Source organism: Paroedura picta, chromosome 7 (genome assembly GCF_049243985.1).
Source record: "Paroedura picta isolate Pp20150507F chromosome 7, Ppicta_v3.0, whole genome shotgun sequence".
In the NCBI taxonomy this organism is placed as follows: Eukaryota; Metazoa; Chordata; class Lepidosauria; order Squamata; family Gekkonidae; genus Paroedura; species Paroedura picta.
The window spans coordinates 45,762,838-45,780,889 of record NC_135375.1 but is presented as its reverse complement, the minus strand read 5'-3'; the positions used below and the strand labels follow the sequence as shown (position 1 = coordinate 45,780,889).

The 18,052-nt window shown below is 42.4% G+C and overlaps 1 long non-coding RNA gene across 1 annotated transcript in view; it reads right to left on the bottom strand.

The window, feature by feature from the left end:
* Positions 1-2,831: 2,831 nt before the first annotated feature.
* LOC143841776 (uncharacterized) overlaps positions 2,832-18,052 on the bottom strand; it is a 37,936-nt gene continuing 22,715 nt past the window's right edge. Inside the window, exon 3 of the long non-coding RNA XR_013232819.1 lies at positions 2,832-2,992. This is a non-coding gene — a long non-coding RNA (uncharacterized LOC143841776). The remainder of the gene's footprint in view (positions 2,993-18,052) is intronic.

The following is an 18,052-nucleotide window of genomic DNA, read 5'->3' as shown; positions in this document are numbered from 1 at the left end:
CTAATTACCTGGACAGAGCTGGGTCATAACTTTTAATATGGCAATTGGAGAAATAAAACTCCCATTATGTGGCTTGAATTTTTTTTCTGTTTTCAGTGAATGAAACTTTTCCCATCCACTAGGGCAGGTTGTCAAAATGGTAAAGCTACTGACCTTAATTGACTACCCTTTTGTGCCACCATTGTAAAGGTCACAAGTCATATAATTAGTGCTTAATGGAATTCAGTATGAATCTTATCCAAAATAAACATACACCCTGAGGCTAAATGGTCACTAATGAACATATCCTATTGTGATTTGGATGCTTTAAGCCTGACCCACTTAAGAAAAACATAAAGAATTCCCTTGTAGTTTCCCAACTAGGTTCAGTTCCACTGTATGTTGAATATTCTTTTCAGTCTGAGGGCCATAAAATGACTTGCTGATAGTGCAGAAACAACACACATAAGAAGTCAACTTAGAATCATAGAATCATAGAGTTGGAAGGAGCCATACAGGCCATCTAGTCCAACTCCCTGCTCAACGTAGGATCAGCCCTAAGCATCCTAAAGCATCCAAGAAAAGTGTGTATCCAACCTTTGCTTGAAGACTGCCAGTGAGGGGGAGCTCACCACCTCCTTAGGCAGCCTATTCCACTGCTGAACTACTCTGACTGTGAAATTTTTTTTCCTGATATCTAGCCTATATCGTTGTACTTGAAGTTTAAACCCATTACTGTGTGTCCTCTCCTCTGCAGCCAACGGAAACAGCATCCTGCCCTCCTCCAAGTGACAACCTTTCAAATACTTAAAGAGGACTATCATGTCCCCTCTCAACCTCCTTTTCTCCAGGCTGAACATTCCCAAGTCCCTCAACCTATCTTCATAGGGCTTGGTCCCTTGGCCCCAGATCATCTTTGTCGCTCTCCTCTGTACCCTTTCAATTTTATCTACGTCCTTCTTGAAGTGAGGCCTCCAGAACTGCACACAGTACTCCAGGTGTGGTCTGACCAGTGCCGTATACAATGGGACTATGACATCTTGTGATTTTGATGTGATGCCCCTGTTGATACAGCCCAAAATGGCATTTGCCTTTTTACCACTGCATCACACTGCCTGATCATGTTTAGTTTACAATCCACAAGTACCCCAAGGTCTCGTTCACACACAGTGCTACCTAGAAGCGTATCCCCCATCCAGTAGGCATGCTTTTCATTTTTCTGACCCAGATGCAGAACTTTACACTTATCTTTATTAAATTGCATCTTGTTCTCATTTGCCCATTTTTCCATTGTGTTCAGATCTTGTTGAACGCTGTCTCTATCTTCCAGAGTATTTGCCAGTCCTCCCAATTTGGTGTCCTCTGCAAACTTGATGAGTAGTCCCTCCACCCCCTCATCTAGATCATTAATAAATATGTTAAAAAGTTCCTAAAGTCAGTATACCCCTAAATGTTAGAAAGATACTAGCTGTAAGGCCATATGAGCAATGTAGTGATACTCATGAGCATATCTGATTGTATGGATTCAGGCGCTGGAGGGACAGGGTTTTTTTCTCAGCTAATGGATTGAGAGGGAATATGGTTCTAGTACTATTCACTCTAGAGATCAAGAGACTACGGTTCTAATAGGAGTGTAATTGACTGTTAAACAGTTTTGCTTAGAGGTTTAGTTTCTGGGTTGATTTCCTCATCATAGGTAAGGGAACTGATCCTCAGAACATGAAATCTCCCTTACATAAGCTGCATTTTCTGATAGGGACAGCATCGGAGTGATCAGAAAGGTGAGTGGTCAGTGTTCCTATCTATCTCACTGATTTTGTGGTAAGGAATCTCCTCCTCCTGCAGGCTGAGGCAAGAGACATCACAGGGCACAACTTCCAGTGCAGTCCATAAAAGTCAACGGTCTTAGAAAGGAATAATTGTGCTTAAGATTTTTCTGATGATCAGGTATATAAAATAGCACAACTTCTGTCCAGCTAAGTGTTCCCTACCTAGCATTTAGATGGAGTAAATACTTTTGACAGAATGAGCACTCTGCAGAATGCTGTTATTGAGCAGCTCCTTGCACACAACACAGGTAGGGGAAGTGTGAATATCTATCAAAACCCTTCAGATTTCCCTTCAATTTCTTTCTCTTCAAGTAATGAAGACCCTCTGAATGAGTTCTGTTTTGTTTGTGTAATATAGCCATGTAGAGTTTTTAATTGCTAATTAATTATATCCTCAGATTCTAAAGGAAAAGGTCAGAAACATAATTAAAAGCACAAAACAATAACAATGGGTGGAATCCGTCTGCTTAGTATACAGGCTTGAGCTAGTAGAAGGACCCTTGCATAATTGAAGAGAGATTCTGTGCTTAGTGGGATGGAGTTGGATCTGGCTCAGTGTCTGTTGCTGAGCTTGACTAAAGTTACATCATTTCCCGAGTACTTTTCAAGTATATCTTAGTTGGTATAAAGCAGCTTAAACCAAGACTGCCAGTACGTGGTGTATTTTGCAGCTATTTATTTGAGAAACTTTTTTTTTGTATCTTCCAGTTTACAAGCCAACAAACCACCCACGAACCAAAGCACAGCTGTCTTGGGTGCATCATCTGTTTATTTTTTTTTCTCACATAGCTTATGTTTCCATGGTGAGTTGTCACTTTCTTGTTTCATCACTGTAACAAAGACTTTTAGGTTTTTTAAAATATATATATGATATTGTGCAATACAGGACAAGATTTTTCAAGCAAAACAGTCAATGCCGACAGTTTGTAGAAATAATGGGAAAACTGGAGACCTCTTCGACGACTTTAATGTTTCCTTAGCTCTCTGTTCCCAGAATCCACTGCAGCACAACAAATACAGAATGACACTTTTCTTGAAAGTCCCTTCTTGTCTTTCATACATCTTCTTCCATCCCTTGTAACACTGGAAATAATCCAACCCCCGTAGAAGGGCCAATTGAATTGAATGTTGCCAGTTTTAACCAAAGCCTCAGGCAAAGTGACAAGTATCCTCCTGAAAAGTTTCTAATGTAAAAGAAAGGAATAAAAGGATCAGTGTGGAAGATTTGTCATGGTACTCTAGTCATTTTGTAGCTATTCACATGCTTGGAAACCTAAAATATTCATTAGCTTTACCTTCAGTGTTGACCACAATACGAAACTTAGCCAGATAGTAGAGACCTCTTAGCCTGGAACCAGATAGACCATCATGGTCCAGTTGTTTCATATAGCATCAAAGAAATATGATAAATACCCTGAATTCCAGCCAATATACCTATTCTACTAGGACAGTATATCAGAGAACCCCAGTAAGGATGTATGTAAGTATGTAGGTAGGCAGGTGTGTGTGTGTATAATCTAGACCACCCTTCTCCAATGGTGGACTTGGGGCAGCTTCCAACAATAAACTATAAAATTATAAAAACATAATAAAACACAATTAGTTCTGTAGCCTCTGCAGTATGGCTGGTGAATTCAGTAATCATGATAATTGTGGAAGATCTCCCCTGTAAAGGAAGTCTCACATGGGGGAAAGAAGGGAACATAGAAAGGAGCGGAGGGAGGCCCATAGCACTTCTGAGCCCGACCTCAACCATAGGCCTGGAGGAAGAACACCATATCAAAGGCCCTGTGGGACTTCAACAACTCCATCAGGGCCTGGATCTCCACTGGCAGCTCATCCTACCAGGGCCAGGGGTCAATAACAAATTTGCTGTTCTTCAGGGAAAATACACTGAAACATTTACACATGGCTTAGATGTAAAGAAAGAAACCATAATCCTATTATGTGGTTAATTGGTCCTTAGTTAAGGTGACCAGCCGCCGCCCTTCTGAGGCCAGTCGGGGGGGGGGAGAGCGAGGGGGAGAGGAGGGGAGGAGGAGGGGGAGGGCCCGAGTGCTGCCACTGCCACCACCACTGCTGCTGCGGCAGCGCGTCCCGCCTTGTGTCCCCGGAAATCTGGTCACATTATCCTTAGTTTATAACAGTACTTAAATTAACTGGCATGGATCCTTACTATGTTTCCTGCTGGTAGGAAAAGGGAGGGATATTTGCAGATTTCCTGTTGCTTCCTGCTGCTTGCTCCCTGTTGCACAGCAGACTTCCCACTAGGGATGCCAAACTACATGGAATTCTTCCCGAATTATCATTGATTACCAGTCTATACAGATCAGTGGGATGGATTTTATGGTATGACATCCCTGCTGAGCTCTCTCCCCTCCCCCGGCTCTGTTCCCAAATTTCTGGAATTTCCCTACCTGGAGTTGGAAACTGTTTCCCACTTAACTCCTCCCTGCTATTTCTAGTGATTTATGATTGCAGAGAGTAGACTGCCATAGGAGAGAGGAGGCAAAGTTCAATTATGTTAGCATTGCTCGCTTGAAATATCCCAATTTAGAAAATGGAAATTCTTTAAGTGGAATTGCCATTATTTAAATGGAAGTTCTCACACAACTGGCTAGAAATACTTATTTTGTGGATGGTGGGGCAAAACAATGACACACAACAGCCACTGTATCATTCTTACTAATGCCCTGCTGAGAAACAGTAATGTTATCAGTGCCAGTCAAACAGTTATAAGGCGGAAGCTTCACAAATGAGGCCCTACCACTGGAAAGATATTTATTGCTGGGCGGAGACACATTGGAGTAGACAGTTGTTCTGATACTCTGGTCCCAGATGCTTTCAGAGTCCCAGTGGCTCTCTCTGACCATAGTAATACTTTATTTTGTAATGCATTTTGCCTTGATGTTTTGGTTCTATCCTTCACACAGGATTCCTCTTGTCAAGATAGGGGGGCTTTTTTAACTAGTGGTGGACCAATTTGGGATCAGTTTGTGAAATGTGGACGAATGAGAGGAGATCAGAGCATGTCTATGCATGCCAGGTAATAAAGCCATCAAGAGAAGTCTTGACTGTTACATTATCCTTGGTACATATGTACAAATGGCTTTCCTTGGAATCCAAATACATAGACGTGCAGTGCTAAATAAATGTTCGAGAGCATTAATCTTCATTTGTTGTTATGGCTTGCTGGAGCAATACTTGTCTGTATTTACAAATTGAATGTTATTGCTCCTATTTCAGACACTCCGTTAAAATGGGATTATTAATTCCAGTACTGCTGCTTTTAAAATATGATTGTGCATGTAATCATTCCTTAATTATTCAAAATACTACACCAGCATGTGGATACTCCTGGAAGCTGAAAGAAGACTGGTAGAGAGATACTTTTTGGACTTTTTAAATTAAATTAATTTTTTTTGCCACAAAGAAGTTGGCTGACCTTTGCAATAGCCTCCAGATCCGCTACTATGTCTGGGGCCAATGCAAAAGTTTTTGGGGAATAAAAAAAATCCCAACATATTTCATATAGGGAAATTCATTTGTATAAAAGCTATTCAAGATCCTAATTAAGCACAACCAATTCATTTGAAAGATAACTGAAATTATCCTCTAAGGCTGCCAGTTCTTTAAGGCACAGCTCTGGTTTCCTGTTTAAGTACTTGGCTCCTGATTGCTTTAGAGAGCCAGCATCATATAGTGGTTATGAGCAACAACCTCTAATTTGGGAAAACAGGCTTGATTCCCCACTCTTCCAAATGCAGCCTGCTGGATGACCTTGGGCCAGTCAAAGTTCTCTTAGGACAGAGCAGTTCTGTTAGAGTTATCTCAGCCCCACAAGGTGTCTATTCGGAGAGGAAGAGAAAAGTGTTTTTCCATTTGTTGAGCACCTCTTAAGTATAACATGATGGGGTGACTTGAACCATCACATATCTATAACCACAAGTAGAACTTTCTTATGACTTAAGGACAATATTTCTTTAAAGTGTCAATCCAGCATTCAGTAAAGGTATCCCCTGTGCAAGCACCGAGTCATGTCTGACCCTTAGGGTGACGCCCTCTAGGGTTTTCATGGCAGACTCAATACGGGGTGGTTTGCCAGTGCCTTCCCCAGTCATGACCGTTTACCCCCCAGCAAGCTGGGTACTCATTTTACCGACTGGGGGGAGGATGAGATAAGCACTAGCTCAGATAGGTAGGGTGCAAGCCGCAGATGGCCTTAAAGGTTAAAATCCAAAACCTTGAACTTGATCCAGGCCATAACTGGCAACCAATGCAGCTGCCACAGCACTGGCTGCATATGGGCCCTCCAGGATGTACCAGTGAGGACCCCAGCAGCTGCATTCTGCACCAGCTAGAGTTTCCGGGTCAAGAACAAGGATAGGCCTGCATAGAGTGAGTTTCAGAAATCCAGTCTAGAGGTGACCATTGCATGAATCACTGTGGCCAGACAGTCTGGAGACAGATAGGACATGAGTAGAAAATATTTCATCTGCATAAGGAAACAAAATACTGATTTAGTGCTGTCTTTAATATAATTCTTGTAAGTTACCATTTGTCTGTCTTATTAAAATGCAAATCATTTATTAATCACTTTCTACCTTTAGAAGAGCCTCTTGTGGTACAGAGTGGTAAGCAGCAGAAATGCTGTCTGAAGCGATGTCCATGAGGTTGGAAGTTTGATCCCAGCAGCTGGCTCAAGGTTGACTCAGCCTTCCATCCTTCCGAGGTCAGCTTGCTGGGCGGTAAACGGTAATGACTGGGGAAGGCACTGGCAAGGCCACCCTGTACTGAGTCTGCCATGAAAATGCTGGATGGCGTCACCCCAAGGGTCAGACATGACTTGGTGCTTGCACAGGGGATACCTTTACCTTACCTTTAGAAGAAGAAGAAGAAGAAGAAGAGTTGGTTCTTATATGCCACTTTTCTCTACCCGAAGGAGGCTCAAAGCGGCTTACAGTCGCCTTACCTTTCCTCTCCTCACAACAGACACCCTGTGAGGTGAGTGAGGCTGATAAAGCCCTGATATCACTGCTTGGTCGGAACAGCTTTATCAGTGCCAGGGTGAGCCCAAGGTCACCCAGCTGGCTGCATGTGGGGGCGTGCAAAATTGAACCTGGCATGCCAGATTAGAAGTCCGCATTCCTACCCACTACACCAAACTGGCTCTCAGGAAAGTGATACAGGAAAGTAATAAATAAAGAAATTCAGTGCTTTTCTCAATTGAAAAAACTGTAAGTAAAGAAGGAAATCTTAATACAGTGATAGTGTATATGTTAGATGACTTTTTAATATTATATCATATACACCTGCCATATTCTCTTTATTATTTGATCAGTCTTAGTATTTCCCTCTGCATTCACTTGGTTAGCTGAACCAAATTGATCAAAAAGGCCCATACTTTATAGCAGGCATAAATCCATATTTAATTTCATCAGGAGAAGCAGGTGTAAGGATTTCAATACACCTCTTTCCCCATCAATGTCATGATGAAGAAAAATGGGAAATGTCCTTTTAAGAATCTCCAAAGAAAGCCACCTGGAGTCTGTATTATGCTCTCAAATGCAAAAACACATGAGAGGGAATTTGCCAAGATGATCTCAGAGCAATTCATAAGGGCTGTGTGTCAAGGACAGAGACAGCAGATGTACCTGATGTAACTTTATAGACAAATGCTTTTAGTCCACTGCCCAAGTTCCACTATACTAAATATGTATCTGTGTTAAAATGGAAACTCGAATAATATTAATTTCATTTATTATACTGACATCATACCTTTCTTCCACTATGGAGCTCAAGGCCAGGCACAGACTAGACACATGCTTGCTTAGCTTCAGGTGTGTTGTTCCATCGTATGCCCTCGAATTATATCCTGGGACCCAGTCCTACCATGTTGCATCATGGTAACTGCTTTTTAAAAGAATTAGCTTAGCTACCTTGAGACTTCCAGGGAGAGGTGAGTCATAAATGCTTTAAAGTGAATAAAATTCCCTTTGAAAAAAGTAATGCTACCTCTGTTCTTCCCCTCTGGAGTCAAATTCTTGGTCGTTTTTCTTTTAATGAATAACTTCTAAGACATACCTAGGGACCTTAAGCCAATTCATTTTGAGAAAGATGGACTGAAATAGGTTAAATAAATGGAGGTTTTATAAATCCTGAATTGTTTCCTTAAGTATTTTTTACTGTGTACACCATTGTCCCTCAAAGTAGGATTTGTGCAACTGGAAAGCATTTGCTTTATGAAACAAGCAATAATTGCTCTATTGAAATCTGCTGGGGTTTTTTAAGCATCTGGATGTATTGATTAGAAGTACTGTTGATTGTGTCATGAACAGCTAGTTAAAATGTTATTAAAATGTCTAAGAATACTATAGGATAAAAATTATGTTTCATTTTAATTAGTTTTCATTTGCTGAGGGACAGGATTAAAGGTCTCAAATAAATGTTCATTATTCAACTATCTCTAAATATAGGAAAAACATGACCTAACCCAGGCTAATTGTTTAGCTTAATACACCTCAAATCACAGCTGGTGCTTAACAGATACATGTATATATTACTCTCTGCTCTTAAAAGATTATTCTGCAAATTTTCAGAGTATCTCTATTTTGATTACCCTGTCACTATTTTAATTATCAAAATTATTTGAGAAAATAGGCATATGTGATTAGAGGATTAATAATGGCTTTTATTATTCATAGCAATCACTCTCTTAGTGATTTAGTGATGGCCACTGGTTTAGATGACTTTAAAAAGGCATTCAATAAATGCATGGAAGATTGGCTTTGATATCTAAATGGAATGTCCATGTTGAGAAAGAATATACCTCTGAATTCTAGATGCTGTGGAAAACAACAGAGAAGGACACAAACTACACAAGTCATAAGAATGATGTGGCTGTGAATAAGGCTGATGTGATTGTGGGCAGAATTAAGAGTAGTATCAAAGACATAATGTAGTAGCACAGTTCTGTTCATGTGGAATATTGTGCCAACTTCAGGATGCTACACTTAAAGAAGGTCGACACACTGGAACAGATTCAAAGGAGGGCAGTGAAGATGGACTGAAGTTCAGAAGTCAGGTCCTATGAGGAAAAGTTGAAGGAACTAGATACTGGAGAGGACATGCTGATGGAAAGGTATGATCTAGTAGGCATCACAGAAACTTGGTGGAATGATTCTCATGACAGGAATGTAATGGTGGATGGATATGAACTGTTCAGAAAAAACAGAATAGATCGAAGAGGTGGAGGAGTGGCAGTGTAAGTGAGGAAAGGGCTTACCTGTCAGGAAATTCTAGTGGAGGAGAGTATATCTACAGTGGAAAGCATCTGGGTGAAAATAAGCAAGGGGAAAACAAACAGTGTGGTGGTTGGTGTCTGCTACAGACCGCCTGACCAACGAGAGGATGTGGATGCTGCACTTTGTGAGCAGCTTGAGGAAATATCCAAGTGTCAGGACCTTGTCATCATGGGTGACTTGAATTTCCCAGATGAATGCTGGGAAACAAACTCTGCAAAGCGTCCTCAGTCATGCAAGTTTCTGACCTGCCTGGCTGACAATTTCATTTATCAAATGGTAGATGAACCCACAAGAGGTTCAGCCATACTGGACTTAATACTGACCAACAGGCAAGAGTTGGTGGATGAGGTGAAGGAGGTGGGGACCCTAGGGGGATGTGACCATGTCCTCATAGAATTCCTTTTGAGATGGGGAGCCAAGGAAGCTTGTAGCCAGACGCGGATGTTGGATTTTCGTAGTGCAAACTTTAATAAACTCAGAGACGTGATGAGTGTCATACCATGGACGAGAATGCTGGAAGGGAAGGGAGCATGTGAAGGGTGGGAGCTACTCAAACAAAAGCTATTGCATGCTCAATCAATTACTATCCCAGAAAGACGAAAACACTGCTGGAGCTCTAAGAAGCCTATTTGGATGAACAGAGAACTTCAAGAGGAACTAAGAAAGAAAAGGAAAATGTTCAGGAAATGGAGGGAAGGACAGAGCTCTAAAGAAGAGTACCTACAGGTTACAAGGCACTGTAGATCAATCATCAGAAAGGCCAAAGCTGAGAGTGAGCTAAGATTGGCCAGGGAAGCCCACTGTAACAAGAAAAGATTTTTCAGTTATGTGAGGAGCAAATGTAAAGTAAAGGAGGCACTAGGCTCACTGTTGGATGCGGATGGACAAACTCTAACAGAGGATGCAGAGAAAGCAGAATGGCTCAGCGCCTATTTTACATCTGTTTTTTCCCACAGGTCAAAGGGTTTAGGCACATCTAGAGATGGCAGTAGACTAGAGATAGTGTCTGGGTGGCAGGTTGACATGGACAGAGAGGTTGTTGAGAGGCATTTAGCTGCACTGGATGAGTTCAAATCCCCTGGGCTGGATTAAATGCACCCTAGAGTGCTCAAAGAACTTTCCAGAGAACTTGCACAACCCTTGTCCATCATCTTTGGAACCTCTTTAGGCACTGGAGATGTCCCGGAGGAATGGAAGAGAGCAAACGTTATTCCGATCTTAAAAAAAGAGAGGAAGGAAGACCCAGGAAACTACAGACCAGTGAGTCTGACCTCTTGGATGCTTTAGGATGCTTTGGGCTGATCCTGCATTGAGCAGGGGGTTGGACTAGATGGCCTGTATGGCCTCTTCCAACTCTATGATTCTATGACATGTTGGAAGTCATGACAACATTCTGGGAAAAGATTTTTTCTCTGTTTCTTTACAAGACAATATTAGTCCTAGAGGAATAAAATTACAGAAAGGATAGATCTCAGTTCAATCTTAGGGGATACTTTTTAATGGCAAAAGGGAGGCTATTCCCTGGAGATGTTATGGCTCTGAATTTCCTGCTTTCAACAAGGGCCTATAACAGTGCACTTGGACTCATGGGTTGAACTCTCATGTGGCCTGCTACATTGTGAGACCCCATAGAGCTGCTATTGTTCTGTAATGGCATTTCTTTAGCTAAATATGACTGCAGCACCATCTAATGTTGCATTTTTAGCTGTCATTTAAGGGATTTCATTGTGGCAAGAAAGAGATTGTTATTGTATGATAGTTCTTATACAGCTCTGTGTCTTTTTTACTGTTTTTTTACTGCTAATTTTCAGGGCTATTCTGTACTCATAAATAATACTGTCAAGCTTACCTTTTGCAGATGCTGTATTTTCGGTGTTTCACAATATGTCGTCCGCATCCCGAGTCCTTCCAGCATAACTCTTGCTACTTCCAGTGAATTACAATGAGAGTTGGAGAATCCAAAAAAGTGATTTCCCCCCAAATAAAGTGTTAGCTGGCTGTGTGCAACCAGCTCGCCACCAGCCAAAGAAAGGTTTGGAGGTGAAGTACCATGATATTAGAGGGGGTCACGTGATTGAGGTGGATGTGGAACTTTGTGGAAAGACATCTCCAAAGAGCTTTCAAGTGTCCAAAGGTACAAGAGTGGCAGAGGTTGTAGTAGCCCTGCACATTTGTCTTAGACCGCTTGTATGGAGTCATGAGCCACTTTCTAAGGGGATATTCTCCATCACCTAGAATCAGCTTGGGAACCTAGACTCCTTCTATGGTGACAGTGGGGTTTCCAGGAACAAAGACCCCAGCATCCATGGTAATGCACAAGTAGGACTACTGGAAGAACTGGGCATCATGTCTTTTCCTGCTCCACTCCACTTCCATATCACTAAAACATCCAGAGTGGTCCACAGTGCCCTGTAGTAGCACAGAGCAGAATTCTTTTCTGTTTCCATACTCCTTAATGCTACCCTCTGGAGCTCTGATTGGGATGCATCTCTGATCCACTACAGCAAAACAATGTGGGAAGCCTAGCCTTCCAAATCCATCCATGCTCTGCAATCAGTAGAGGAAAGAAACCTTTATGAGAAATGGACTGGAAGAGACTGAAAAGCTGACTTCTTTGCCCTCCGTTCTGTTGTCTGCAGGGCTGGGGTCAAAGAACAATGGCTATTTGTTCCTGCGAGACTTGCAAGGAAAAAACAGCTTTTCCATCCATTTTTAGAGGTCCACAGGCCACCTACCTTTCCAAGTCCATTGACCAGGCACTATTTCTCCCACGGTAGATACTCCTATCCCAAACTGCTCAGAGATCAGCCTGTAGTATACAGGGCTGGCAAGGTACCATAGAGGCCACATGCTTCTCCACTGGAATAGGCTGCCTCAGGCATGTCTACTGCTGCTGCATCCTCCCCTGAAGCATGTTTACAACCTCACTGAGGGTTCCCCTGGACATCTTGAAGTTTAGGATCCATTGGTCATCACTCCAATGGGCAAACACAAAATTATCCCACCAGCCGGTGGTCCTCTTGTCCACCCATACCTGCTTGGGGAACCACACCTCGGAGAGACTATACCACCTCTGCCTGGCTGCCATTCAAGCCCTCCTAGAAGCAAAGAGGGAATGGCTTTGCTTGGTGAGGGCACATTTGCTATGATACATTCTCCTAATCTTCCTAATCTTCTCCTTGAAAGAAACCATGTTCCCCCTCATTTTCTGAAGGGTGGCATAGCTATGTCCTATGAGAAGGAATAGCTGAGTGATCAGGGTGAAGATTCTCCATTGCAGAGTAGATCCAAGGGTAGCCACCACAATGAAGCAGATCCAGAACAAGTGTGTTTCCAGGAATCTTTATTCAGGCCTTCAGTTGGCATGTCATGCGAGCTTGAGAATTAGTTCAAAGTTGCGGGATGCCAGAAAGAAAGAAAGAAAATGACTAGTCACAAAAAAAATAAAGAAAATGACTAGTCACACAACCCTATGAATCTATGCATAAGCAGGAACATGTTCCAATGAATAATAATGAATTTTTTAAAATTCTTCCCGGCTAACAGAGTGAGTTTAAAGCACACAAGCTATGCAGGGAGGTGATTAGTTGTCCCAAACGATTGACAGTTGCGGGAAGGCAGAAGTGCTACAAGCTTAAAGTGCATGGCTCACTCCTAGTGCTTAACCAGAAGCAAGTTAAGAACGCATGAAGTGCTACAAGCCAGAAGGTAAAAGTGAGATGGCTGTCAAGTCTAAAATGCCAGAAGCACGCTACAAAATATCACGCTGGAGCATGTGGCACACATCACACAATTTATACCATTGTGCGGAATGGCCCTCTGTATTTATCATATTTTTATTCTGCTCACTTCCAAGGAGTACAAAATTCATATTGAGTCCCACATCTCAGTTTTAAGGTGGTTGGTAGTGAAACTTTTTCTGTAACAATCTCCAAAGCAGATCGAGCACTTGTTCTGAAGCTGACGTAAGTTGACCTTTCTCAACCTGGATTGCATGAAAAATGTTTCAGGGGTTGAGAAAGGCTGATTTAAGTGGTATGAAAGGTAAAGGCCACAAATCCTTTGGAAGAGTTCATAATCTCAGAAATAGTCTTGTGATGTAAGTGAAATACATACAATGAATTGGGTATTTTCTCATGAATTTTGCCCTTTTCATGGCTTGAGTACTAAAGTTCATGAGGGATCTACCATTATGAACTTCCATGAAATTTTAAAACAGCTTGTAGAGGCTTATGGATAGAGCAGAAAGCAAGGGTTTAAAGTCACTTTAAACCCCTACTTTCTGCTCCCTGCAGAAGCTGCATAAACTGCTAAGCAGTGGGGAGCAACCTGCTTCCTGCTTCTCAACTGTTTTAGGCTGTCTTCCATAGTCCATTTAAAGTTTAAAAGAAATGTAGTCCCTTTCAATGGGGGTTGTGGTACCATAAACAACACCTCCTGGTTAAGTACATTTTTTGGTTCATGGTTAGGCAACATACAAACCACATTTTTCTGCTTCATTCCCATCCCTACTGAGAGCAAGCTTGGTGTAGTAGTTAGGAATGTGGGCTTCTAATCTGGTGAGCAGGGTTTGATTCCTGTTTCCCCACATGCAACCAGCTGGGTGACCTTGGACTCACCACAGCACTGATAAAGCTGTTCTGACCAAGCAGTAATCTCAGGGCTCTCTCAGCCTCACCCACCTCACAGGGTGTCTGTTGTGGGGAGAGGAAAGGGAAGGCGAATGTAAACTGCTTTGAGACTCCTTTAGGTAGAGAAAAGTGGCATATAAGAACCAACTCTTCTTCTTGTACTCCTGCTGAGTTCCCTCCTTTTTCCTATCTCTGCCTCACAATCTCCGGGAATACTCAGACTAAAGATAGCAACACTGATCTAGGCCATACTACTTCAGATTGTAGGCAAGGTATCACATGATTAAATATTCATGTCATTTAAAAAATCCCTTTATATAGAAAACTAGAATATCAGAGAGATAGCTAGGGCTTTCTTTCTGATGCATCTTCTATGTGTAGAGGCGTTTTTGTGATATGGAAGTATAGTTAGTAAAGAAAGCCCCAACTGCAATCTGAATTGGTACAATGCAGACACTTTTTTGTTACCTAGGCCACACCTAGCTTTAAAAACTCAAGGACATCTGTTTCTCGTATATCCCTGTTAGAAATACGGCAAATATTGGGGGAGGGGGGGATTGAGAGCAATATAACAATTGCTTCTCAGAAAATCCTTTTGGTACTACTAACCTAAGTCTTGAACAGGAAATAATTATACCCTCTCCCTCTCCCTCTCCATCTCCCATGCTACATTTTAAAATACGCATGTGTCTTTCCTGACATTGTTTCCATATTTAATTTTGTCTTTTGAGATTGGCCCTTAGTAGTAGCACTGTTTGAAGTTGTTGCAGCCTCCATCATGCCTCCAGGCTTTAGCAGAAATATATTATTTTGGGGGAGGGGAGAGTTCATCTTCTTCCTAGAGGAAAAATAGATAGCACCACTCCCTGAAGAGCGTCTCTATGGTAGTCCAATTCATTGTTCAAAGGAGTCTTTGACTGGCAGTGAAGCATAGTGATATGAAGGACACATGTTGGGTGGGGAGGGGGACTTTCCATTGTTATAATGCTTCAGTGGAAGAACACTGAGGAATTTGTAAAGCTGCAAACAGTGTAGTAACTGACCCTGAGGGACCAAAGTGACCCCCAGAGACAAAAGAACCCATTTTTCTCCACCATTGCACTGCAGAACTAAAATGGCTCCCTGAGCTCATTGAAAACAAATTCAGGCTTTGACAATGATGAGTCACATTTGAACATTTTCCTGACAAGTGCTACCAAGGAGATCCTGATAAACCATTTGGTGCAACACTTAGGGAACAATTCCCAGACTGAAATCCATCAGCACTTCATCATTGCCTCTCTTCACAACCAGACTACAGCAAGTATTCTGTCTCACAGTTGCTTCCTTCTAGGAGTTCTTCATTCTAAAACGCAGCAATTAGAATCAATGGGTTTAATTGAGAAAAGGTCAGTCTGAGAGTTCTACAGTGCAATCTGGATTGGGATCCAGTGTTGTTAACTCTGCATAGAACGGTGCTGTGATTGAACAAAATTATTGAACAAAACTAACAGTGGCAGGGGTATAGGAAATGTAGGGCAAATTCATACAGAAATTGTAAAGGAAGACAGGTGGCAATGCATGTGTATCTGCCCTGTGCAACACATCTGCCTCAAGACTCATGAACTTTCCCCGTATTCCTAAAAATCAAAGCAGGACCAGCATCATATTAATGAAACTCACTATTTAACTAACATCGTGATTGACCTGTACACTGCCTTTGCATAGGGTTCACATTGTTTAAAAACATGTAGCTAGTCACATGAGTTTGTTAATTCATGCCTTGACCGTTGCAGTAGATCACTTACTATATATTTAATGCGTCATGAAAGCATTGGCTGCCAAGTTATAAGAGTAGACAAAAATGACATAATAGATTCAGCATGATCTATATTCATACTTTCAGTCATGCAGCACATGAGATACCCTTTCACATGTGCCCAGGAAGGGGTTTTATATTATAGATTCCAAATGAATCCTTGCAATTATGAACTTTGAATTGTACCCTTGAAAAGATATAAAAGTTTAAAGAAAATATTATAGCTGTTGGAAGCCATACTAGTCAAGACAAATAGTATTATTGTAAGGTAGGGAACATCAAGGACTTGTGGTGTGTGGGGGGGATCTCATTTTACCCTCCCCCACTGTTTCTTTACTTCCTACTATGAAAGCACTCATGGCTCCTTCCCCTTTCCTGCTTCATTCTCTCTTTCCCCTCCACAAGCCAATTTATCTTTATCTATCCCTGTCTTCAGATTTCTCCTTCCCTGGCAGCCTCTACCTGGGAAAATTATGTCAGATTGTACAGTGTTGGCTGCTGGGTTAGGACCAGTTGTATGAAAGGACCATGCAAGGTATTTAGTTAATGTAGCAGAGTTTTGCCCCATCATAGATGATACTGAGCACAGTAAATAAATCTCCCATGAAGAAAGGTAAAAACTTTCACATTCTTGTTGAAAGGAAAGGAAGAAAACTATCTAAAAGGAACTTTCCCTACCACAAACGGCCAGCTTGTCCGGCATCATGTGCATGGGAGCATGACGGTATTGTATCTACAGGAAAGATGTGAAGAAACATGTGTCTTTATGGAAGGTCATGTGAAAAGAGTGAGTGAAGAGTGAGTGAGAGGACAGAGAGAGAGAGAGAGAGATCAGAGGACAGCTCCCAGTTTAAGACAAAGGCATCCCATTCAAGGAGATGATACTTATGCACAGTTAGAGAGAGTTGGTTTTTAGTATCCCGCTTTTTACTACCTAAGGAGTCTCAAAGCACCTTAAAACCACTCCCCTTTCGACTCCCCACAACAGATACCCTGTTAAGTAGGTGAGGATGAGCTCTGAGAACTGTGACTGGCTCAAGGTCACTCAGCTGGCTGCATGCAGAGGAACACAGAATAATGTAGTGTCCTCCAATGCCCAGGCATGTTGAGTAACTCACTCCAACAATTATATATTTATTGGATTTTTATACCGCTGTTCCCATCAAGTTGGCTCATGGCAGTTCACAATAAAACATAACATAAAACAAGTATAATCCAACTATAAAATCTCATATATACACAACAATCGTCCTAGGAAAATTCCCCACAATCTATAACATGGTGGTAAAATAAGAAACTTTTCCCACGGCTCAGAGCCATTGAAGTTGGTCCAGACTATAATATATGATCAGTGATGGAGAAAACTCATGGGGTAGATCATCCAGCAGCTCCAGGTGTTGTCTAACACTGTGCCCAGAAAAACCAAGGGAGATCTCATACCCCAGGATCACCACCTGGCCTCAACCAAATGCTTGAAAGAAGAGCTCCATATTGCAGGCCCTGCAGAGCCCAGAGAGTTCTGTCAGGGCTCGCAGCTCTTCTGGGAGCTCAGTCTACCAAGTAGGGGCCAGGACAGAAAAGGCCCTGGCCCTGGTCGAGGCCAGGCATACTTCCTGGGGCCCGGAACCGTCAACATATTCATACCCACAGAGCGGAGTGCCCTGCAGGGGGCATAAGGAGGTAAGCAGTCCCGCAAGTAAGTAGGGACCGAGCTGCATATAGCCTTAAAGGTAAAAACAGTACCTTGAACTTGATCCAGAAGCAAACTGGTAACCAATGTAGCTGTCTCAGCAAAGGCTGGGCCCTCCAGGAGGACCCGCACAACCGTATTCTGTACCAGTTGCAATTTCTGGGTCTGGGACAAGGGTAGGCCCATGTAGAGTACATTACAGAAGACTAACCTGGAAGTGACCATTGCATGGATCACGGTGGCCAGGTGCTCTGGGGACACGTAGATTGCTAGTAGTCATGCCTGGCACATATGGAAAAACACTATCCAAGCTACCTTAGTGACCTGAGCCTTCATAGAAAGTGAGGCATTGAAGATCACTCCCAGATTCCTGGCCAGAGGTGCTGATGTCAGTTGAACCTCATCCAGGCAGGGAAGGTGTGCTTCCTGCTCCTGCCCCTTTCGACCAAGCCACAAGACCTCCATTTTAGAGATAGAGCTGGGTGTCATCCACATACTGGTGACATCCCAGCCCATAACTCCAGACCAACTGGGCAAGAGGTTAAACAATGTACAAGGGTAGATGTTAAACGAAGTACGAGAGAGTACCTCGTCCTGTGGTACACCACACGGTAGAACAAAGGGGTCAGATAACTTATCTTCTACTGTGACCCTCTGCGATCTGTTCTCAAGAAAGGAAGTCAGCCACTTAAGGGCTGTTCCCCCTATCCCTGTGTCAGTGAGGCGGCAGACCAAAAGCTCATGATTGACCACATAAATTGTAGCCGAAATGTAGAATGGCTGACTCACTTCAATCTGGCTAGCATCAGAGATCATCCTTT